The 21,860-nt window shown below is 37.8% G+C and overlaps 1 long non-coding RNA gene across 2 annotated transcripts in view; it reads right to left on the reverse strand.

Annotated features, from left to right (window-relative positions):
• Positions 1 to 1,001: 1,001 nt before the first annotated feature.
• LOC133277352 (uncharacterized) overlaps positions 1,002 to 21,860 on the reverse strand; it is a 52,210-nt gene continuing 31,351 nt past the window's right edge. The window contains exons 2-5 of one of the 2 annotated variants that reach the window (XR_009746167.1): positions 20,665 to 20,784; positions 11,581 to 11,809; positions 2,537 to 2,645; positions 1,002 to 2,309 (exon numbers count right to left, since the gene is read on the reverse strand). This is a non-coding gene — a long non-coding RNA (uncharacterized LOC133277352). The remainder of the gene's footprint in view (positions 2,310 to 2,536; positions 2,646 to 11,580; positions 11,810 to 20,664; positions 20,785 to 21,860) is intronic. The other variant, XR_009746166.1, reaches the window with a different exon arrangement.

A 21,860-nucleotide genomic window follows, 5' to 3' on the forward strand; every position in this document is an offset into this window, starting at 1 on the left:
AGCCCAAAGGGACTTATGATGTCCTTGTATCTTGCTGACCACAATCCTCTGGAAATAGCTTGTGGGCCAATGTTTATTTGGGAAGGACAAATAGAGTGTTTGTCTCAAGATGAGGTGAACTTAACTGTGATGGAGAGAACATTTCTAAGCTTGAATACCTTGGGTAACAGTGTTGCTTGATCTTCTGGTGATATGCTACTTGGCAGAAATCTCATTTAAAGGAGATATTCCAACTTTTACCAGCAGTTCTTTGTTTTTTTTTGTTTCTTTGGTATTTTTTTTTACTCAGTTCTCATTAATCTTACATTTGAACTTTTAGAAATGCTAAACACTGGTGTGAAAAGCTGACTGAAATCTTTGTTTTTTGATTAAAGGTTTTCCATGGGATTGCCTATTTAATAAAAGATTTATCAGCCATTGCTGTGGAATTCTTCAGTATAGTGTAAATTACACCTAATTAAACAAAACATTTGGAATTGTCAGCTAGCATCATGGTGCTGGCCTAGTCCTTGATGACAGACAGCAATGGTGAGAAAATGTCACTGCGGCCACACAAGTGTTGCGCTATCAGCCACATACAAGTGAAATGTGGATTAAAATGCTATTAACATAGCCAATTAAACATAGGCATAAACAAACCAGTTAAATCAATAACAGTGGCTGCTGTGTTACAGAGCTGGTGCTTTGCAGTGTCTCACTCTGCCTATCTGAGGACCGCCCAGAACAAGAAACCTTAAGCCAGGATGTTTTGCATGTCGATGGGCAGGATAAGGCCACACCTTTGCAGCATGCACACACTGCTGGCTGTTAAGTATCATTTTATTTCCTAGCTAAAAAATGTTTGATGTTTTTCTTCCCTCTTTTCTATTTTTTTTTTTTACAGTTATACATGATGTGTATTCATGCATTCCAGGTCTCCTTAACAATCTGCCTCTGTAGTTCGTTATAGTTGCTGTAATTGTGGCTTGTGGCTGAGGTGTGAGTCTCAGGGCCAGCAAAGAGCATGAGCCATCTGAATGGGAGGTTTCGTAGCGCAAAACTAGGTTAGTAACAAAATAAACAGAGGTAGCCTGCTATTTCACAAGAGAAAAGTCAACTGTTCCCAAGTCTTTCACGTAGCCACCACATCCATCACACCCATTTCATGCTTTCTCATATTTTTTATTAATGCTTGGTTTTGGATATGCAGTTCTCTGTCCTGGAATTATGAAGATGCCCATCTTCTGCACCTTTACTTTAAATGTTTGTTAGTCCATTTTGTAACTTTTCGGCATCACCTCCTCACCAGTTCTTCTACTGTCAAATGTAGAAATTAAACTCTGCATACGTGTTTTTGTATGGACTATGAAATAGAGTAACCCTAGAATGAGAAGGTTGGAAGTGTTTTGTATTTTTCAGGTGTTTAATCTAATCTCTCTTCCTGGTCAACTGGCTTAATCCCTTAGTCTTAAAGGATTAAGTGCTACCTATAGTAGATCTCATCCTGATGTCAAAAGATTTCTCTGGATGGCTGGTATCCTAAAGCCCAAAACCAGAAAAATAATCACTCTGCAAAAAGTCAGCATTGCTTTATTGAAACCTCCATTTGAACAGTTAGGAGAAGCATCACGGCTCTATTTATCTCTTAAGACCACTTTCTTAATCACTACTCTTTTTATCTCCTAAGACCCGCTTCTTAATGGCAATAACAGGAGAGCACTGGGTATTTTTCAGCCTGAGAACTTTCATCACAAAAAAATGATAAGATTTCCTCTTAATTGTTAATCTGAATCCATTTAAAAATGAAAAATGAAAAATAGTGGTCTTTTGTTTATATTTTTCAGTAGTGATTAAAAGAAGTGATTCTTTAAACAAAAAATGGAGAAGGAATTTTTTGAAGCATATTAGAATTCTCTTCAAAAGACTAGACATTTCTTTTTGAGGGGTATAAGACACCCATTAGGAGGCCACTTTGATAGTATGTTGGGTTTTGTCAAATGAATGCCCTTTAAAAGCAGCCCAAAGGAAAACAATGGGGCAAAAAAAGCAAGAGCCCTGTTTCCAAAGATAACTGAGCAGGCGTTTAGCAGTGGCCCATGTTATGGGAACACTTTAAGTAGATGGTCCTGCACAGGTTATAAACAAACTTGCCCCATTTTCAATGGCTGTTTTATCACTCTGGTGGTCCAGTAGGCATTTTGATATTGATATCAGAGCTACCACGTATCCAGACAGTGTCAGGTTTGCATATCCAAACTGCCTTATTCCTTTGAACAGTAGCAAGGAAAAGCTTGAGGCTGACTGCTGTGCTGGGCACTGAGCTTCTGGAACTTTATTAAAAGCAAAAAAAAAAAAAAAAAAAAAAAAAAGTATCTGAGCACTAAAGACAGCCCCTGAGGTTAAAGGCAGATGAGGAAAGTAAAGTTGCTTTTGTGTGAAACCAGAGGCCACCACAGCCCCACTGCCTGGTTTGCTTTTGGGGTCGTTGTGTGCCACCAGCTTCATTGGTAAGATGCTTTCTATGCTTTGTGTTGCTGCAGGTTGCGTGAAGTCTTACCTCAGATGTCTGTGGTGTGCCAAGAGCACATTGCACGTGGATCATGGCCTGGACCTGCGTCTCTTCTCTTTCTGATACTTATTCATTTTGGATGCTGCAGGATCAGGCTCTACAAATTAGAAAATGAATGAAGAGCTTGATTAGAGCTTTAAATGGGATTCTTGAGACTTTTGTTTGTACCTGAGGCAGTACGTATGCTGAAATTAAACAGCAACCACTTTTGGCATGGTTCCTCTGTTCATATAATCTCTCTAGCAGACAGTGTTTTCCTACTGTAAATTTCTCTCATATGTATTTATTTATTTATAATCAGAAGCACCATATGTGCATATAGGGTTCTGGGGAGTAATCAGGGCCATGTTCAGTCCAGCAATGCCATGGTCATTCTGTCCCACCAAGGCATGGAGGGAATTTGGGCTTGCTACCTTCCTTGCTCCTGTGTGATTTTAGTTAGTGTTGCTGTGATTTGGGGCTCTTCTGGGATCTTACTGACCTACTTATGGGTTCTGTAGCCCCTCCTGGATGTAAGTAAGGAACATGAGAAGTCATCATGAGGTCCTCTGCTGTCTTCTTCCAGTGTCCAGCCCTACCGTTCCTGAGGAGCCCATCTCTACCTGTTGCTCTAGCTGCTGTCTCAGGCAATGCTCCTCCTTCCTTCCAAACAAGCCTTCCCCATCTCTTAAAAGGACACTCTTCAAAGGTCATGGGTGACTGACACTCTTTTAAGCAACAATCTGAACATTTTATAATTAAAACAGTGTTGATATGAGGGTATTTGTCTTGCAATAGAGAAATCAGGAAAAAGAATAAAATGAGGTCAATGAGGAAAAGAGAGAAAAAAGGGACAAGAATTACAGTGACTGGCACTGACTGAGGAGGGGAAAGCTGCTGGGAAACCTTGAATGCAGCAAGAGTTGGAAGAAGGGAGAGACTCTGACTGGAAGAAAACTAAAGGTTAGAGGCAGTCCCTGAGCACTGTAGTGTGTTTTCCTGGAAGGGTGAAGCCTGCCTTGTGGAATGCTTCATCTCAAAGGGAATGCAAACACTGTCCTGGGCTCTGCCTCTGGGCTGTTTGTTTTGGTCTTTGCAGATCGTATTTAACACTGGGCAGTGGCATTGCTGTTGCTTTGTCAGGTTGTCAAGACCACTGGGAAATGCAAGCTGATTCAGCTTGAAGTGTATTCCTATATCCTTAAACTTTTTTCCTTTTTTTTTTTTTTTTCTGTAGACAGTAAATTCAGCTTTTGCATGTGATTTTTACTTCATGACAAGGTGTGATGAAGTGCTTAAGTATTTCTGTAAGTTTAAAATTATCTTTACAATGTCCCCCGTTAAGATTTCTGACAATTGCTGTTAATCTTTAGTCCAGGGAAAAAGGCTTTTTCCACACCATATGGACTACACCAGATTAATTTGTTGCCTGTTGTCCTTCATGGGACATGAGGCACATTATGTTGAGTGATAGATTGTCTGTGGATGTGTCATAGCAAGAGCATGCTGGCATATACACACAGTTGACAAAGTCCTGCATACCTACATTTAGTCAATGTACTTACCTGAGGTGTATTTTGCTATTTTATTTTCCCTACTGCCCTTAGCATGCATTTTCACATTCCCATTTCACTGAACCATTGCTAGGCTGGAGATCAGCTTCTTGTGCAGTGTGCTCAGTGAAGTCTCCTATTTCTCAACTGCAAATCAGTGCAGATGTGGGCCATTAAAGCCATGATTGACTCCAGACTAAGGTTTCACTCCCAAACAGTTTATGCACTATTGAAGGCTAGGTTTTTTGTTCTTTGATACTTGTGTTTTGTAAGAGCTTCCTGGCAACATCACTAGTGCAAAGTCAATTTTTTATTAGTTTATTTCTAATAAAGAAGATAATTTTGTGGCCAGAGAGTTGAGACCTAGAAGCTCTGTTGTGTCATGAAAAAGACCATATTTTAATGTGTGGAAATATTTCCAGGGTGTGGTCTGTTTGTGGATCATTTGTTTTAAACATCCAAAGCTACATGGTGCTAACAGTATGTGATCAAGGTGCTTGTACCAATGTAGTTTTTGTGGATTAAAATATGGGAAATAGGTTGCCATTCACAGGTGAAACATAGTTCTTGAAACAATCACACAATCCTGTTTCCATGAGTAATACACAAACGGGTCAGAAGATTAACAGGGTGTTGTGTTCCACAGTACAGAATGCTGGTTTGCTTCAGTGGGATCAAAATACATGCAGAATTTTAACAAAGTCTATAAATTAAAAAAAAAAAATCATTTCCCCTTTCAGAATTGTGGTGTCTAGCATTGAAAATCAATTCAGATATTTATATCCTGTAGCAGTTGATTTCTAAGCAATTAGAGTAGAACTAAAGTATTTGCAAGTTTTGTATTTTCTTCTGTTGTTTGCTGCTTCTTGGATAATTTTATCCATGAAGACTTCTTTACCACTCTGTCTTGCTGACTTAGCTGACTTAAAATTAAAGCATAAAATGAAATGTTTATTTAATCGTGGTGATGTTCTTAAAAACTTGAGAGATTTTTTTGTATCACTAAAGAAGTGACTTTAAAATTTCCTGAACTTCTTAAAATGCATCCTCAAGATTGATAATTAATGAAGATATACTAAACAGTAAATCAGCATTTAGGCTGTATTTGAATAATTAGAAATTTAGACTAAATTATCCTAGTGTGTCCAATATGCTTAACTTCATGATTTTAAAAAACGTCTCATAAAATGATCAGATCTTTTGTACAAAATTATTTCTACCTGATTTAAATTCTGGGAATGCAACATCTTTAGCTATAACACTTTTTTTCTGAAAAGAAGGAAAAAAAACTATTCGGTGTTCAAGACTTTTGTACAAAAAGTATAAAAGAATCTTAATGGGGAGGAAAACTGAATCTGACAGTGAAATTCACACAGCTTGGTTAATTACACAAATTTTAATTCATGCACAACCTCTGACCAGATTTCATTCTCCTGCTTGACTCTTTGTAGACTTGCATCTTGTCGCTATAGCAAATCAAAGACTAACCAGTAGCAGTAATTTTAGACAGTTCCCTGATACAGTGAACTTTGCCAGACAAGAATGTACTTGACTCTAGATCCAAAACTTTGCTCTTGATATGTATAATTCTTCATACTATATCTGAGAACCACTGGCCATGGTAAAGCAAATGAAGTGTTAATTATCCAGAAAGAGCTCAGTTCTGCCCAGTGATGAATAGACTGCCCAGATTCAGAAATGGACTTATTTATGTGATTAAAGTTAAGCACATGCTTAATCTCATTGATCTCTAACATCAATAATGGTTTACCAATTCAGAGCTACAGTTGGTGTTGCAAACACAAAGGAGAGACGAATGAGTGGGGTCTCTGTCTTGAATTTGCCCACTGCATTTCTTGTGCACTGGGAGGTGCAAACAAAAACAGGTTATTGCTTGGAGATGGACTTCTGGGAACTCTAATTCTTTATTATTGTTGGTCTTTCCATTTCTTGTTTCTCAAGTTATGGGTGAAATTTGGTCGTTAATGTTTTGAACCAAATAGATTTGGTGGAAACTGCTCAAGTGAGGGGATGCAAGCTAGGAATAAACACACTGGCAGCAATCTTGATGACAGAGAATATTAAAATAGAAAAATTACAAATGAAAGAGAAAAATTCTAGGGCTGGATATCAATCAATAACATGCATTTGTAGCCTCCTTCAAAGGTGGAAATAAATAGAGATATAATGGTGCCCTCTAGACCTGGTGCTTTCACCAGTGTCTATGTGTGCCTGGCATGCTTGGAAATATAAATGCCATAGCACCAATATCCAGTAACATTTGAGTGCAAGTTCATTTATGTTGCTTAGGTGTGGGACATAAAACTGACATATACTGCTGGAAAGCTAATTTTGTCTCCCTGGGGGGGTTATTTTTCAGGACTTCTTTTTTGTTTCTGAAGTATTTCTTCTGTAGAATACCCTTTATCTGTTCTTAAAATGCACTAGAGAGGCAAAAAAAAAAAACCACTCCAAAACCTTCTCTAGGATACTCACCTTTGGTTTTCTGTTGCAATTATCCTTCTTTGGCTGAGAAATAGCTCTTTCCAAATATTTTCTCAGCAGTGCGTATTAACACCTACAGTCACCTTTCATAGCTTTGCTAGAAAAATCTTTATTCCCAAAGCATCTGTGCTGGAGTACTAAAAGCACAGACACTTCTAACCATTTTAGATAATGGGCTGAGGAGAAAACAACTCACTATTCACACAGGAGCTTTCATCATTGATAGAACTGCAGTGGTTTCATTGAATGGAATTCAGCTTTAACATTTTTTTTCATGTGTAGTGTAACCTCAAACATAAGCATGCTTGGTTAGCCTCAAGACTGTTGATGAAGCAAGAAAGGTACCATTGTCTACCCACCTTTAATATTAATGGAATTAAATAAACCTACTTTTGTTCCATGGTCTTCAGTTAGGAAAAAAAAACCAAAGTTAGAACCATTATAGTACATTAATATCTATTTCCAAACATGGAGGGGTGGCGTGAAAAATCCCTTGAAGATATTTCCTGCATGAAGGTTTACTTTGGGAGGAAGGAAAGATAAGAAAACCTCAGGGAAGAAACTACACTGACTTTTGTAATGAGCTGTGTTCCAGCTATATAGATCTCAATATCCTAAAGCCAGTTTTTGGGTTGAGGATTAATGCTTAGTTTTGATGACACTGTATTAGAGAATGTGCTGTGTCAAGAATACATTTCTTCTTAATTGCCAAGAGATTACTAATAAACTCATCCAATTATTGGTACCATGTTTTGTGAAGGTAGCTTAGAAGGGAAAATAATATTGACAGAAATCAATGCCTCAAAGGTAATATGAACATCAGATTTATGTGACGATAAGAGACAATTGACCAATCCTGGAATGTACAAACTAACCAAAACTGCTTGGTTCTGAAAGTTTTTCATAGAGTCAAAAGCAGACTGACATTTTTAACCCAATACCTTCACAAAGGTTTATAAAACTTTCTGGACTAGTTTGAGGTTAGTTGTCATGAGATATGCATAGATTTATGTTTGGTGATGAAATTATACTTGAATTTCTTTTGAATTGCAGAGCTCAAACAAGTCAAGTAGCATATGAAACCTGACCATTTGGTTATTTATCCAGGTAGAAGAAAAAAACATGCAGGTACTCTGAGGAAAGTTAAAATGCTACTGGTTTTTATTCCTCTGCTCTCTATTTAGTGAGTGATAAACGCTGCTGCATTCCTCAGCCTATTTCTTTTGTGTTCTTGGTTACCATACAGCATATGCAATATACAGAAAAACACAAACATTTCCTGCTTTTTTTTCTTGGCAGTTTTCTCAATTCGGTATTTTGGAATTAAAATGAAATAGTGTGAATCAATGTAGAGCACACAGAACACCACGTTTCTTGATCCTCTGATGAGCATTTTTAGAAAAAACTGCTGAAATATGCATCATAATCAATCTGATGAACAACCAATGAAAAAGGCTTTTAAATATTTAAGAATTTCTGTGTTGTAGCACATTTTTTTAAAATGAGACTGCAAGTTCCTATAGACAGAGAAGTCCTCCACAGAAGACTTTTGCATCAGAAGGCTTAAAATGCCTAATACAATCTTGTTTAAATTGGGATCTACTGTGGCCTCTCTGAAGTACACTGATGACCCTGTTTCAGCACCCAGGGAGTGACCACCACTGCTCTTTCCATCCTCCAGGGAGACTTGCTCTTGATTGCCCTAGCAGTCCCTGAGCATCTGCCTCAATTTCCTCTGTTGTTTTTGTAGCAAATCTTTCTCTAATTACTCATAATTTCACCCTAGCCATGCATGACATCTTCTGGAGCATCCTCCCAGCCAGCATCCACCTGCATTGCCCCCAGGATGGTCTGCAGTAATGCTGGATTGGGTATTGCTCACCTCTGTGTGTTCCTGCAAACTCCCCAGCGTCATGGGGTAATCCAATTTCTAAACACAAGACATAATTGATATTAAAGCACTTTAAGCAACAGTGCAGCTTTGTAAATAACAATTCGTCATCATAGAAAGTGATTTTTGCAAGGCGAGGGCTTGAATAAGGCAATGTTTTTGGGTGATGCTTTAGTGAAGAGATTTTCTGGACATCTGTGATTTACCTGTTACTAATATTATGCTATTTAACAATCAGGAAGCAGTGTGTAAGAGCAATAATAGTAATCTTAGTTAGAATGGTATTGATGAAAGTACCCTTTAATTCACTAATTATGACAGCTAAAAGGCATTTTCACATTCAGAGTTAAAATCACTGTATCTGTATTTTTACCTCACTCTTCCAGCTGCAGAACTCTCTTTCTAACATGTTTTTAGTCATGTTATGCAAATGCCTGTTTAAATTACTAGGAGTATTTGTTTTCTATTTCTGCCCTGTAAAACATAATTTTAATACAAGTTATTTGTGAAATGCACATTGTAAAAGGAAATCAGGTTTCAGATGGCATTTCTATGATAATTTTACTGCAAATGTTGACCATGTTTTTGTATTTCTCTGTAAAAGGTAATGCAAGCTGTGCATAAGGCATATTTCAAAGATCTAATATTGTATGTGACTAAATTAGCGAAATAGCATTGGCTTCCCTTTGAACAGTTAGTCTAGCACTAATCATATGGCATAAAATAGATCACCCCCTTGCATACATTTTGTGGCACACGGTGCTGAACATAGCCCTGTTGCAAAGGTCGAGTGCCCATTCCCTCTCTCCCTGCCTGGCACAGGAGCTTGGGGTGTTCACCCCAAATGAACATGAGCTAAAGGCCAAACAGCTGAGCCTGTGGAAATACACACGGCTGGCACCATGGTGTGGGTGGGTGTAATGCATGTAAATGGCAGGTAACAAATGTATGAGCAAGTAAGTCAAGGTGAAGGGTGTGCTGAATACCTAAAAACTGACTGCGGTGCTCTGCCAGCATGGGGAGAAGGAGGGGGGAAACTGGGGAGCCTAGCAAGGTTTAGCCCCTGGGAAAGTGCTTGGGAAATTCCCAGCCAGATCTTCGTGCTGCCTTGTTAAATGCAAAAAAAAACGGCAATTAAAATCACACTTCCTACTTCAGATTGATTTGTTTAATAAAAAAAGGTTAGTTGCATTTAAAAAATGTATGGGCAAGTTTGCTGCATGTGGGGAGAATAACGGATATTGCTGGCAAGAGATTGCTCTTAATAAAACATCTCCGTTTCAATGGCATGCTGTATTTTTACTTGGCTTGATCCTCAGCCTCAGAATCCAAATGGAAATTTTTTGAAACAAAAGGGGGTTTCTGGAGGTGGTATCCTGTTGTTTGTATCTCTGTCGCACTTTTCAATCAAATGATTCGTACTAGACTGAAGTTTGACAAACCCGCTGTAGTGTCACAAAGATAAAGCTTCCTCATAAAATCAAAAACATATAGCAGATGCATGTTTTATTGAACATTACTAAAAATAGCATTTTAAACCCTTACTCTGTCTGTAATGCTCTTTAAGTATCTTTTGAACACTGCCTTCATTATTAAGTCTCTGAGCTTCTGAAATAAATTTCTGATTTTTTCTCTTCCACAGATCTTATTTTCCCAAACAGTTGATGTTTGTTTCCTATTTTGCATGCGTGTGTGGTGAGTGAATTGTCAGTCAGCTGATGGCTGTTCAGTTGTGTCAGACAAGATCCCAATACAACATCCGTAAGCAAATTTCAGACCCAGTACCATGAATACACTTTGAGATTCTTAAAGAATCTCAATAGAAACTAAGATGACATGTTTTGCTGTTTGGCAACTTGATGATCAATGTTAGGGTGAGGGGAGAAGTGTGCTGTCTTCCTGTTGTCATCCCCATGCTCACCAGTGTGATGCAAACTACCCCTTCTAGCTTTGTGCTTTGCCAAGAGCAAGGAAGGTGAAATACAAGATGCATGAGTCTGCTGGGTTTGCAAAAACAAGGGGCTCAAAAAGTGCTAAGAAACTGAGGACTGGGAAGTGATATAAACCAGTTAGTAGAAAACATAGAGTCAAGATTTGGTTGGGTAAAATAGACAATTGAATGAATAGTTCTGTACAATCAAATATGTTATTGGTCTTGCATGACATTATAAACAGCACTTGCTGAAACAAGACATGAAAAGCTACAGTTTTATGATGTTGTGGCTTAAAATACAGCTATAAATGGCAGATAATTTGCTTTAACAGATAACAGATTCAGCTCAAATATTGCATTTCCTCTCCTTCTGAAACATTCCTCTTATGGAAAAAGACACCAAGCACACGTTCTTTTCTTTTTGTTAAATCCAGTTTAGCACCATCAGTGACAAAAAACTCATTTCTCTTGCTGAATTTTCCATCAGGCTGATAGGTGAAAGCTTTTAGCACCCATTTTTGTTATTTGCTTTTAGCTTTTCAGTTCACTTTATAAGTAAGTTTTGCTTATTTTACTTCTAGAGTTGCAATCTGAATAAACCATGGTACTACTTCTAAAATTTAGCTACCTACACAGATAAGCAAAATTAAAGGGGCTGTATATAGAATTGCTTATTTTTGGTAGTCTGCAAGAAGAGAAACCGCATGCACAAACCCACAATTCTTTTGAAAAAGAAAAAGTCCTAACTGGAAAACAGTAATCTTGTAGGAAGGTCTCTAAGATAGGAATTTGAAAGGTTTGTAAGCATGGGCAGGGTAAGAGCAGTTCCGATTTAGCTCATAGAGTTTGCAGCCTTTCAGCCTGGTAGGTCTTTTGGATGTGCTGCTTCTGCTCCCCTTGCAACCTGGGACGAGTCTTACGGCTATGAAATTTATTTTATACCCATTGCCTTCTAGCTTCCACAGTTTCACAATAGTGTGTCTTTGGACAATGTGGAGGTACTTGTTCTCATTCAGGGCTATATATGTGCCGTATCAAAAATCTGAACTGCTATATTAGATAATATGCAAATAAAAAAATCCCCACATATCTAGCAAGACATATTAGCTGGCAAATATTTTGGAGCTAGAAGGCTGAAAATAAATAATACATATGATCTAAAAAAGCTTACAATAAACCGAGTCTTGACTTCAAGCAAGTTTTGAGCAGCTCTTTGCTTGCAAATAAGTTTGGTTAGTAATGTGTCAGCATAGGTGATCTCTAGAAGCACATGAAATGCTGTAGTATCACAGTCTCTGTGCTTCAGGAAAAGTGGAAATGCAACTGAATTTGGGTTGGTTGTCTTTCACAGCATCCTGTGGACTGGTCTGGTTGAATGGAGTCCAAAGTCCTCGAGTCTCCTAAAAGAGGATGATATATTAAGACAAGAGTGTATTACGCAGGAAGACGTTAACAATGAATCTCAAAACTTATTGTGAATGTTAAAATCATACTGACTAAAATATACTGAGGTTAAAATACAGGGTAACTTTACAAATCACTATTAATTTCTTTGGCTTTCGTTGCAATAACATTGATTTAATTCATTAGATTCCTTTCTAAATCTATATTTCAGTTTTAGAGTTGTCAGTTTCTGTTAATGACAATTTTGCCCATCTGTTCTAACACGAAAATGAGGCTTCATGCAGCAGACATGATAGATCTCTGATAGTTGAAGAAGTAAGAATCTTAAAGGTATTTCATTTGGATTAGATCCACTCTGATGAAATTCACCCTTGAAATTAAGCCTAGTACTAAAAACTTTTAACTGTATAATCAAAAAACAAATGTGTCATATCCTGTCACTTAGGCCACTGTATATTTCAAAATTTATCGAAAAAATTTCAAAACATTCCCACACATTCTCTTTCTAGCGACAGAGCCATAATTTTGGGTGTCAGCATATCAGAATCCATTGGATGTGATTAGAATCAGAATTAGTTTCTTTAATTTGGCCATTCAAGCAGTAGTATGACTACAGTAAGTCATTTTGCTAAGCCAGCCTTTGCTACCAAGCTGGGTTAGAACTTCTGTTGCAATCCAGGTTTAAAACTCCCGATCCTTGCCCAGGTCAATCTTCTGAAGGGGTTATTTTTCAAAGCAGTGTCTGAGTTTTAAGCACACAAATCCAGTTAGCAAATAACAAGATTATGTTCTGTGCACTGCTTTAAAAATTTACCCCTAATATCCTAGAGATAGGAGCACAGCTATTGCACATGCTGCAAACAAGGTATAATTTAAATTGGTTTTAGTAAGCAGTTCCCTGCATTTGTGTAAAGCAATGTTATTCTGGGGAAAAAATGCTCTGCTAATTATTCAGTCTAGAAAAATAAACACATCCATTAAAGGCTAGAGTGCATATTAATACATGACCTCTGTAACCATAGTGTTTGATTTGCAAAACTTCTAGAAAATTTTGTATCCATTAAATATATATGGAATTGGATTTTGTCTTTATCACTGAAAGTTACCAAGCATACACTGCCTCAAACTCAGCACATTTTGCATTGCCTTGTAACAAAGGAGATGGTTCCTACCGTGTGCTTCATTACTGCTTTTTGTCTTAGACTTCTCTTGACATACAGAATATAGCTGGGAAAATCAGACTAAGGAAGCTCCTACAGGACCAGATTTCTAATTTCTAAATACAAACTACTGAAAATTTAGCTTTTCAAGTGTAATACTTCTAACAAATTAAAAATCAACAGAAATATTATGCTTCTATGTTACCTGTTCAAGTGTATAGAATGTACAAAAACTTTAATCAAATACTCAGGTTTGCTCAGTTTTAAATTGTGTTAGTTTAATAGTTTCTATTCTGCTGTTTATATTAATGACATATTCCCATCTAAATATATTGCAGTGCTGAAAAGCCATCAAAACATTTCTAAGGTTGAATGAGTGCAGTTGCATTCATGATTTTCTAATAAAATGATCTCTTTCTATTGAACTGCCTCTTTTATTTTTTTTTTAAACAGAGATTGAGATTGTATAATATATATACATAGTTATAGGAGCATTATAAATACAAACTGTAGCTTCATTTACTGTCTGAATGTTTGATTTCAGTTTATAACTACACAGTGGGCTGAGAAATGTGAGTTACTGTACATAAAACATGAGAGCAAAAGAAAGAAGAATAAAAAATGAAAGATGCATTTGGTTATTTTTTTTACGTATTGATTACAAGTCTTACTATTTGAAGAAGCAACTGATAATTTGTTAATAGTGATTTTTTTTTCCAAGAACTGGTGTTTCTAAAAATGATTTTAATCTATTTTCCCTTTCCTCTTTCACAGTCCAGTTTACATTCTCTGCTCTTTAATTCTGGCCTCTTTTGCAGGCATTTGGTATTTGTAGTATATGTATAAAAGCAGTTTGATATTGGCTAAATTTGGGCATAGTCCGTGTTATGAATAAGAACATCTGCAATGGAATTAAAAGCAGCATTCACCAAAATCCAAGTGTGAAGTATCCCAGTTAAGCATATGATTCTGAATGCATAATTTAGTTGCCATATTTTGTTTCTTTCCTCTGTGTAGAATGTTTATGAAATTCTCAGATTTATTAGGTATTTAGAATTTTCCTTTAATTTCTTACCGCTTTTTTCCCTCCGAGCTTTCTGTGCCTGTAGTTAATCTGCGCTTGGACTGGTCTCATGTCATTTTATTTTGTTTCTATTCGTGTTGGATGACTAGCCAGCCTATCAGGGATTTCAAATATTCAAATCAGCTGCAATTCAGGAACCCGCTATAGTTGTTTGAGTTTAAAGTGTGTTTTCCTACTCATAAGTTCTGCTATTCAAATACTGGGGCACCAAGCAGTCCTAAATTGTACTTATCTTTAAAACCTAATGCCTGTGAATCTCCCCAAACACTCAGACACACACACACGCGTTCTCTCTCATTCCCTTTTTCTTATTTTCATGTTAATTGTTATGGGAAGATTTGGAAACTCTGGTTAATTCTCCGATTGCAACTATTTCAGCTGGTAGTTGGTCAGGGAAAGCAAACACGAGAAAAAAATCAAATGAGATCCCTCTACAGAGTGGGTGACAGCCCAGAATCTGTGCATAACCTAGTGAGACAAACACCAAACCAAAATATTTTGATGATGACCGAGCTGGGAAGCAGAAGGTGAGCACTTGCTGTGGAAAGCAAGGTTTGATGTAACTACATGTATCTGTGTTACTGACCATCTTCCCTAGAAGTTTTAATTCAAGAAGCCAGTTCCTACCAAATTCAGCATGGGAGGGCTGGATCAAAAATAAGGTAGTTAGTGTCCTTGAAAATATAAGTCACTGGGTACAGAAAAGAGATCCTGTTTCAAGCAGAAGATGGCTTGTATTGCTCACAGACACTGCCCCAGCAAAACACACATTCTGTCTGGATGGTGGTGGCTGGAGTGAAACATCAGATGAGTATAGATGCTACCAACGCTTTCACTTGGTGTGATGTCAGTCATCTGGTTTGTGATGAATTCATTTAGAAAATAAGCTACTGAAAACAGTCTTTCAGTTTGGGAACCAGAAATGATTTGGTGTTTACCCAGACTGAGGGCTTGGGTATAACAATAAATCCTTAAAGGAGCACAATAAATTGCACGACTAGTTTGTCAACTTAAAAGTGGTTATCACTAGGTTGTCTTATTTTTATATGAGTAAAACTGTGATCTGTTTAAAAATGTACTGAATTGAGAAAGGTGAATTATGGTTTGAATTGTTTAAACACAGAATTCTGGCTTTGTTCTATTGGATGTGAAGAGCGTAACCAGGTTGTCTCACTTACAGGCACCTGACTTGCTTCCCTCCTGAGAGCTGAAGCACTTCCCAAAGGCAGATGGTCTTCCTCCACTACCAATTTATGTAGGCTAAACTTAGGTGCTCTGACTGCCTTTCTGCAGGGTGAGTTTCCTCCCACACACAAACATGGAGGGAATAATAGGGTTTATCACCCAAATAAAATGGAAATAAGTAGCAAAATTCCAATGTGTCTGTCTGCTGTTTCATTCTTAATATTTAATTAAGAACATGGTATCTAGAATGTAATAAGAGCTGAGTGATAGTTACTAATACTTACTGTGTTTAAAGTTTAGGAAAGCTTTCAAAGATCTACCCACAAGTCTGTACCGAGGTGCCAATAGAAAGGCTTTACACCATTGCGTGGATTGAATATGATAATCTGATCTGCACTCCTAATAGTGCTGCTCTGCTAAACAGACTGTTCTAATCAGATAGAAATGCTAATATATATAAAATCTTTACCCATTTAAAAATAATAAAATATTTTGCTCCAATTAATTCTGATTGTGCTAGTAGAACATACAATCAACAATGTTATGCAAATAGTTGTTTTTGCAGTTGAAATCAATAACTTATTTTCTTTTGTAATAGACAAAAATATAGAAAAAAGATGTTATTATTAATTGCTTATAAAAATAAATCTTTGTGTGGGAAGCCTGCAGGTATTAATCTCATTATAAAGACTTTCCCTCAAAGTCTGTATGACCATTATTGTTCATGATTCGACCACTCAAGAAATCTTGCTATAGACTCCTATTTTGAAAGTATTTATTGGAAGCTGAATGAAATTAGTTCTTTATGAGCTAAGTAATTGTAAAGTTACATTATCCTGTGGAAAGAGATAACTGATAAAATCTGACAATTTCAATTTTAAAATGGCTGTGCCTTGCTACACTGAAGCCATGATAACCCTCATATTTATAAATCTATAGCTTACTGGCTACACATACATAGTCATGAAGTATCGGTTGCGCTTCCTGATAAAATTACTTTAAATATTGATTATAAAATAACCTGCGTTTAAAAAAAAAGCATACTGCTTGCTCATGCATATGGTATTGTTCGCTTCATTTGAACTCCTGTATCCCTAATTCCTTTCTTATTTTTGTTTTGTTCTCTTGAACAGCCATTGTTCAACTTTGTTTGATCAGTAAATGGGAGAAGCTTCACTAATTCAGTTTTAATGACAGCCCTGCACACGGCAGGTTTCTTGTCTGCTGAGGAGGAACATTGACACTTTGTTATGACTTGGTGCATCCAGCCTACACATCTTAGATAGTATTTTTAATCTCTTTAAACTGATGAGAAGTAATGGATAACTGCACTGAATATAGAGATAGTTCAAGCTAGTAACACAAACAGCTAATGCTGTTCACTAGTCTACTGGTTATACCCTACCCTTGGAGGGCTTGCGTGTAGCAATGACTTCTTGTGGTCATAGCTTCTCATAGTCTTTGAATGACTATGGAATCTTCTTTGCCACTGGTCATGCAGACTTGTCCTTGACTTGTGCCCTCAGCACCCAAGCAGACATCTTAATGGTGTCTCTTTGAAGAGGTACCATTCTCTTGCAGCTCCTTTCCACCTGCATAAACTAATGGGGGGCATATATTATTCCAGAAAAGGGCTGCTAGGTCTCCAGCAGTGAGGCTTGATCCACACTAAGGTAATTACTGTGTTTCTTTACCCTTGCCAGTGGTCCAAGATATACAGTGCTGACCCTGTGTCTGTGTCATTAACTTTGAAGTTGTGCCTGTGGATGTCAAAGCAGGATTGAATTTCATCTCCAAAATGATGATCTGGTTTCTCCTTTATTCACAACCAAATTGGGTACAAAATCATGATTCTTCCATAATTTTCTTCCGTGCTCTTTTCAGCAAGGGAAAATCAACAGATCTAGACTATATTGTCATAACTTCCATTCATAATAGAAGTACCAAATTTCCAGGATGTGTTTCGTGTTAAAGGCTACTGCTTTAAACTGAAAAAAAAGAACCATTGAGACCTCAGGACAACTATAGCACCATAGCATTATCTATGTTGTGAATACATGTACTATTTAAAAATCCATCCCTCTCCAAAAGTTAGCCATATATCACAGCAGACTGTCCAAAGTGGCGTAAAACATCCAGCAGATCAGAAGCAGGAATTCCATTAAAATATTGTGTCTGTTTTTCTGCGTGTATGTGCAGGACAGCTGGGCCTGTTTTGATTTTTATAGAAAAACATAGCATCCAAAAGTCATAACTCCTTGTTATACACCAGGATTTACTCACATAACATTTTAAGGATGCAGATATTAATATGCATTACCACAGCAAGTTGGTGTTATGGGCTCCTTCTGCCTTAACTGCAGCCTCAGGAAGATGCTACCTGGCTGGGTCAGGGCTGGCCACATTTTCCACGGGAATTGTCAGAAACTTCCCAATTTCACTGTCAGTTCCAAAAAAAGATATTATAATAAATACAGAAATCGCCTCAGTTTATAGACTCTTTCCCAATTAGCTATGCTGGGGTGTGGTTAACGCAAACTAATCATACTCTGGAGTGCTAAAATGTACATGGTACTGCAGAGTGCCTTGCGTCTCCTGGGGTGTGATTATTTAATGATAATGATGCCCCCTGCAGAGGCACCTTATTGCTCTTTTGCAAAAACAATCTTTATTGAGGGGAATTAATTGCATTGTTGTTGATAGCAAGAAATAAGTTAATATTTTGAAATGAACTTTCTGGTTTGCACAGCTTAAAGGGGTGTTCGCACAATTATGTCAAATAAATGACCTGCTTTGAAAGTTTCTCTATATATTATGTCTGGATTCCAAAGCCACTCTGGATATACATTTTCTCTGAAGATTTAATTTCACTGGGAGTCTTGAAATACTCTCTGTTCCATGGGCACCTTGTGTTGCTGCCTAAAAACTGATCTCTTCAGGGTCACTGACTGTTTTCTAGTTAGAGGCAAATTTGCAGTTATGCCGGATTCCCACAGCATATTTACTCTATGCAAAGTATCTGAGAGCAACTTTTATGGTAGGGTTTTTAATTAGTGCAATGTATAAAAGCAGCACAGTTAATAAGGATGAAATTTGCTGGTGTGCTGACTTCTATGGAAGGCAATTGCCTCAGAGTCATGGTCATAGCCTAGTCTTAAATATCCATCCATATTATTGCACTGACACTACATAGATTTTGGAGGATGCAGCTCACAGTTCCCAACTGAAAGATACAAGCAGCAACATACACTTTACATACTCCTATTTACCCACTAATTTATCTCCAGAATAATCGCTAATTTACTTATCTCACTGCTAATGTTTGCTACAGTAGTTTGGGTTTTGTTTCTCACTTTATGGGAGTCTTTGCATCATTTTTATCACCTGCTTGCTTTTTTTATACTAATGGTTCAGCACATCAGCATTACAGTAATAATCTAAGTATATATTCATTGTAAAATAATGATTTACTGAAGCAGGATGGATGTATTTATCATGTATGCAACATCGCAACAAATGAAAATATCAGAAATATGCGGCCTCTTATCAACATATGTTTAGGCATACTGAATGTGTACGCGTGAATACAGCTAAGCCTGTACTGCTCCTGCTCCTGGTGACCCAAGCATGATGTGGATATCTGGGTAATGAGGGGGTTTTGCTGCTTTTAGATGGTTTGGCATGCTCCTCCTTCTTGCTGGAGGTATGTGATCTCTGCTACCACTCTGGACTCTGGACCAGTGTCCAATTCCTGCCCCCCTGAGAAGTCATATGGTTCAGTCTGTGTATTGGGTTTGCATGGCAAGGGTTTGGTAGTGGGAGGCTATGGTATGGCTTTTGTGAGAAGATGATAGAAGCTTTTCCTGTGTCTGACAGTGCCAATGCAGCCGGCTCCAAGACGGACTCACCGATGGCCAATTCCGAGCCCATCAGCAACAGTGGTTTTTCATTTCATCTAATTTTGTTCATATAAAAATGGTTTCCGTGTACACAGTCCTAGTTGTAGTAAAGTAGAATTGGCTCACTAATATACAAGCATCCTGCCGTTCATCTGTATGAAACCAAGATCTTGGATCAGCTTCTATTTTAGATATAAAATATTAAAATCTGGATAAACTAATTTATGTTGTGTAAAAGCTGGTTGCTTCCTCTTCAAAGAGTGAATGGATATTCTGATTTTTTCCATCTTTCCAGCTGGAAAAACAGCCGAACATGTCATTGCTTGAGTGCAGGTTTCTTATTTGCAGAGAAAAAGTATGGACAATTACAACATGCATTTCAACTATTTCAGCCCCCTACGAAAAGAGAAGCTTATTTGATCTGGCTCCCATTAGCTCAGTCAGTAATAATACTATATATATATATATATATATATATATATATATATATGTATATATATAAAAAGGCTACTTTTTTCAGACCTGTTAGACAAGGTCAGTCATTCTCTGGAGCTTTGTTTTAGTAGCTTTGATTGGTAGAAAATTAAAAAAATTGAAACTTTCAGGGATACTATGGGTGTTGACAGAAAGTCAAGGAAAAGAATAGGTATTTCTATTTCCAGAGAGCCATAGAAATTGGGAAAAGCAGTGCAGGTGCTGAAAGAGATGGTATGGATAACAGATGAAGCTGAGAGGAAAGATATTCCACAGGCTTTCAGGAAGACAAGGGAAGGCAGGAAGGGATTGGCAGTGGGAGCAGGTCCTTCCAGCTTCCCTGATCTGCCTGGCTCAGGAGATGACAGTGTTGTATGTATGTGAGCAGAAAAAATGAAAAGGAATAATCTAATACAGAGAACAAACCAGCCCTTGAAAAGCAAAGAAAGTAGCATTCAACCTTCCGGTGAAGAGTTGGCTCTGCATCCACCCATGTTTTATTTTGTTTGGTCTTGCTGCCTGGTACCAGGTAGGTCTTTGGGAAAGAACTATTCACCCACGACCTGACTACCTGAGTATCAGGATCACAGCCCTGAGGACCCATTTCAGTAACAAATTGCTGCTTGGAGCAGTTTCGAGAAAGATGGTGCTCACAGGAACTATCTGTAGATAGCCCCTTGGAAAAATATATGTTTGGCTCAACTGATGTCAATGAATGAATGAGAAGTTGCCAGTGTTGCTGTGGGTTGCACAGTGTTTGGAAGGTTGTGGTTTATCTTTGTCTGTTTTTTGTTTGGTTTGGTTTGGTTTGTGTAAGCTGTAGAAATCAGTGAGAGAGAAGCTTTTTTTAAGAAATCAGAACAATTATTAAGAAAAAAATAAACAACCTCATTAAAGAAACTTGTCTTTAGAAGATGCCTTTATTGGGAAATGCATGCCTTGTCTGGATTGTCAGTCTTCACTATTTTTCCTATTGAGTTCACCTCAGATAACAAGCAGAGATGATCAGCTATTTCCCCACGAAATAGGAATAAGAAAGCTATCTCCACCTGATTCATTGGCAGTGTAGATGGATACTGGATCTATCTGAAACTCCTTCTCTCTGGTAGATCAGTGTTTGAGGGATAGGGCTCTGAAAACCAAGACCATCAAAGGCAGAAAGGACCATTCTGGGGAAAAAAGAAATCTATTATAAGCTGTGTTGCATACATGTGGTTTGTTTAATGTGTGGCATATAATGCAGTTAATCTCCTTACAAAGTCACTGCTTAGAGAGTAATATGAAAGGAAATCCTGATAAAAGGCACCAGGGTAAATTTGACATTGCATGTAGCAGTCAGGTTTGTGCATTGTAACTGGAGAGGACAACATAGTTGTTTATTCAGGGGGGGAAATGATGCTATAAATTTCAGGTATGAGACTAAAAAACAATTAGATTTCATTTTAAAATCTCCTTCCCCTTTATTCCTGTCCATTTCAGCCACAGTCCTTGTTCGAGCTCTTCCCAAAGGAAAGAAAACCAGTGATCCTGTTCCATATGAGGGAGTGGGAAGCAAATGCAAAGAGGGGAGGCAAGCGCCTCTGGACTCCAGATGTGATGCTCTGCAAGGCTTGTGTTGCCCAGTCTCCAGCAGCGATTCCTCTGCAGGTCTCATTAACCTTGTGAAATTGGGCAGGAAAAGGCCAAGAGCACGGTCCTTCCAGAGTCCTTCAACCTGCTCCAGGCTTCAGAAAGGGGTGAAGCTGCAGGATGGGGCTCGGTGTGTGCAGCCTTCCAGGGATTCTGTGATGAGTTGCTGTGAGTACTTGTTCCATGTCTGCCATGGAAGAGCCGTGCTCTTGGCTACAGAGCTGGGGTGCCCTGCAAACTATGGAAAACGCTTTCCAATCAAGAGAGAACTCTGTATACATAATAAACGTGTGATTTTTCTGATGGCTACGTATAGCAGAAATGCTGCAGAATAGGCTGTGTGTCTTGTCAGAGCACTTAAGTTAAATAGGAGCACTTTGTGTCATTGTTTTGATCTTCAAAATAAGAGAAAATTGAATGCAAAGAGCTGTAGGGAACTTTCAAAGCACATGAGCAATTAGGAGCATAAGTCCTTTTGGCTGAATAATCATTTCTTAATATTTTTTCTTTTCCTGTATTCCTAACTCCTCTCAAATTACTGATGTCAGAATAGGTCTGGAAAAGCTTAGCTTCCTCAGGCTTTGTTGTCCTGTTGGTGAATTTCTGGATTTTTCAA

Source organism: Pezoporus flaviventris, unplaced genomic scaffold (assembly GCF_033815535.1).
Source record: "Pezoporus flaviventris isolate CSIRO_AGI_PZ_B2104156 unplaced genomic scaffold, CSIRO_AGI_Pfla_v1 ptg000054l, whole genome shotgun sequence".
NCBI lineage: Eukaryota > Metazoa > Chordata > Aves > Psittaciformes > Psittacidae > Pezoporus > Pezoporus flaviventris.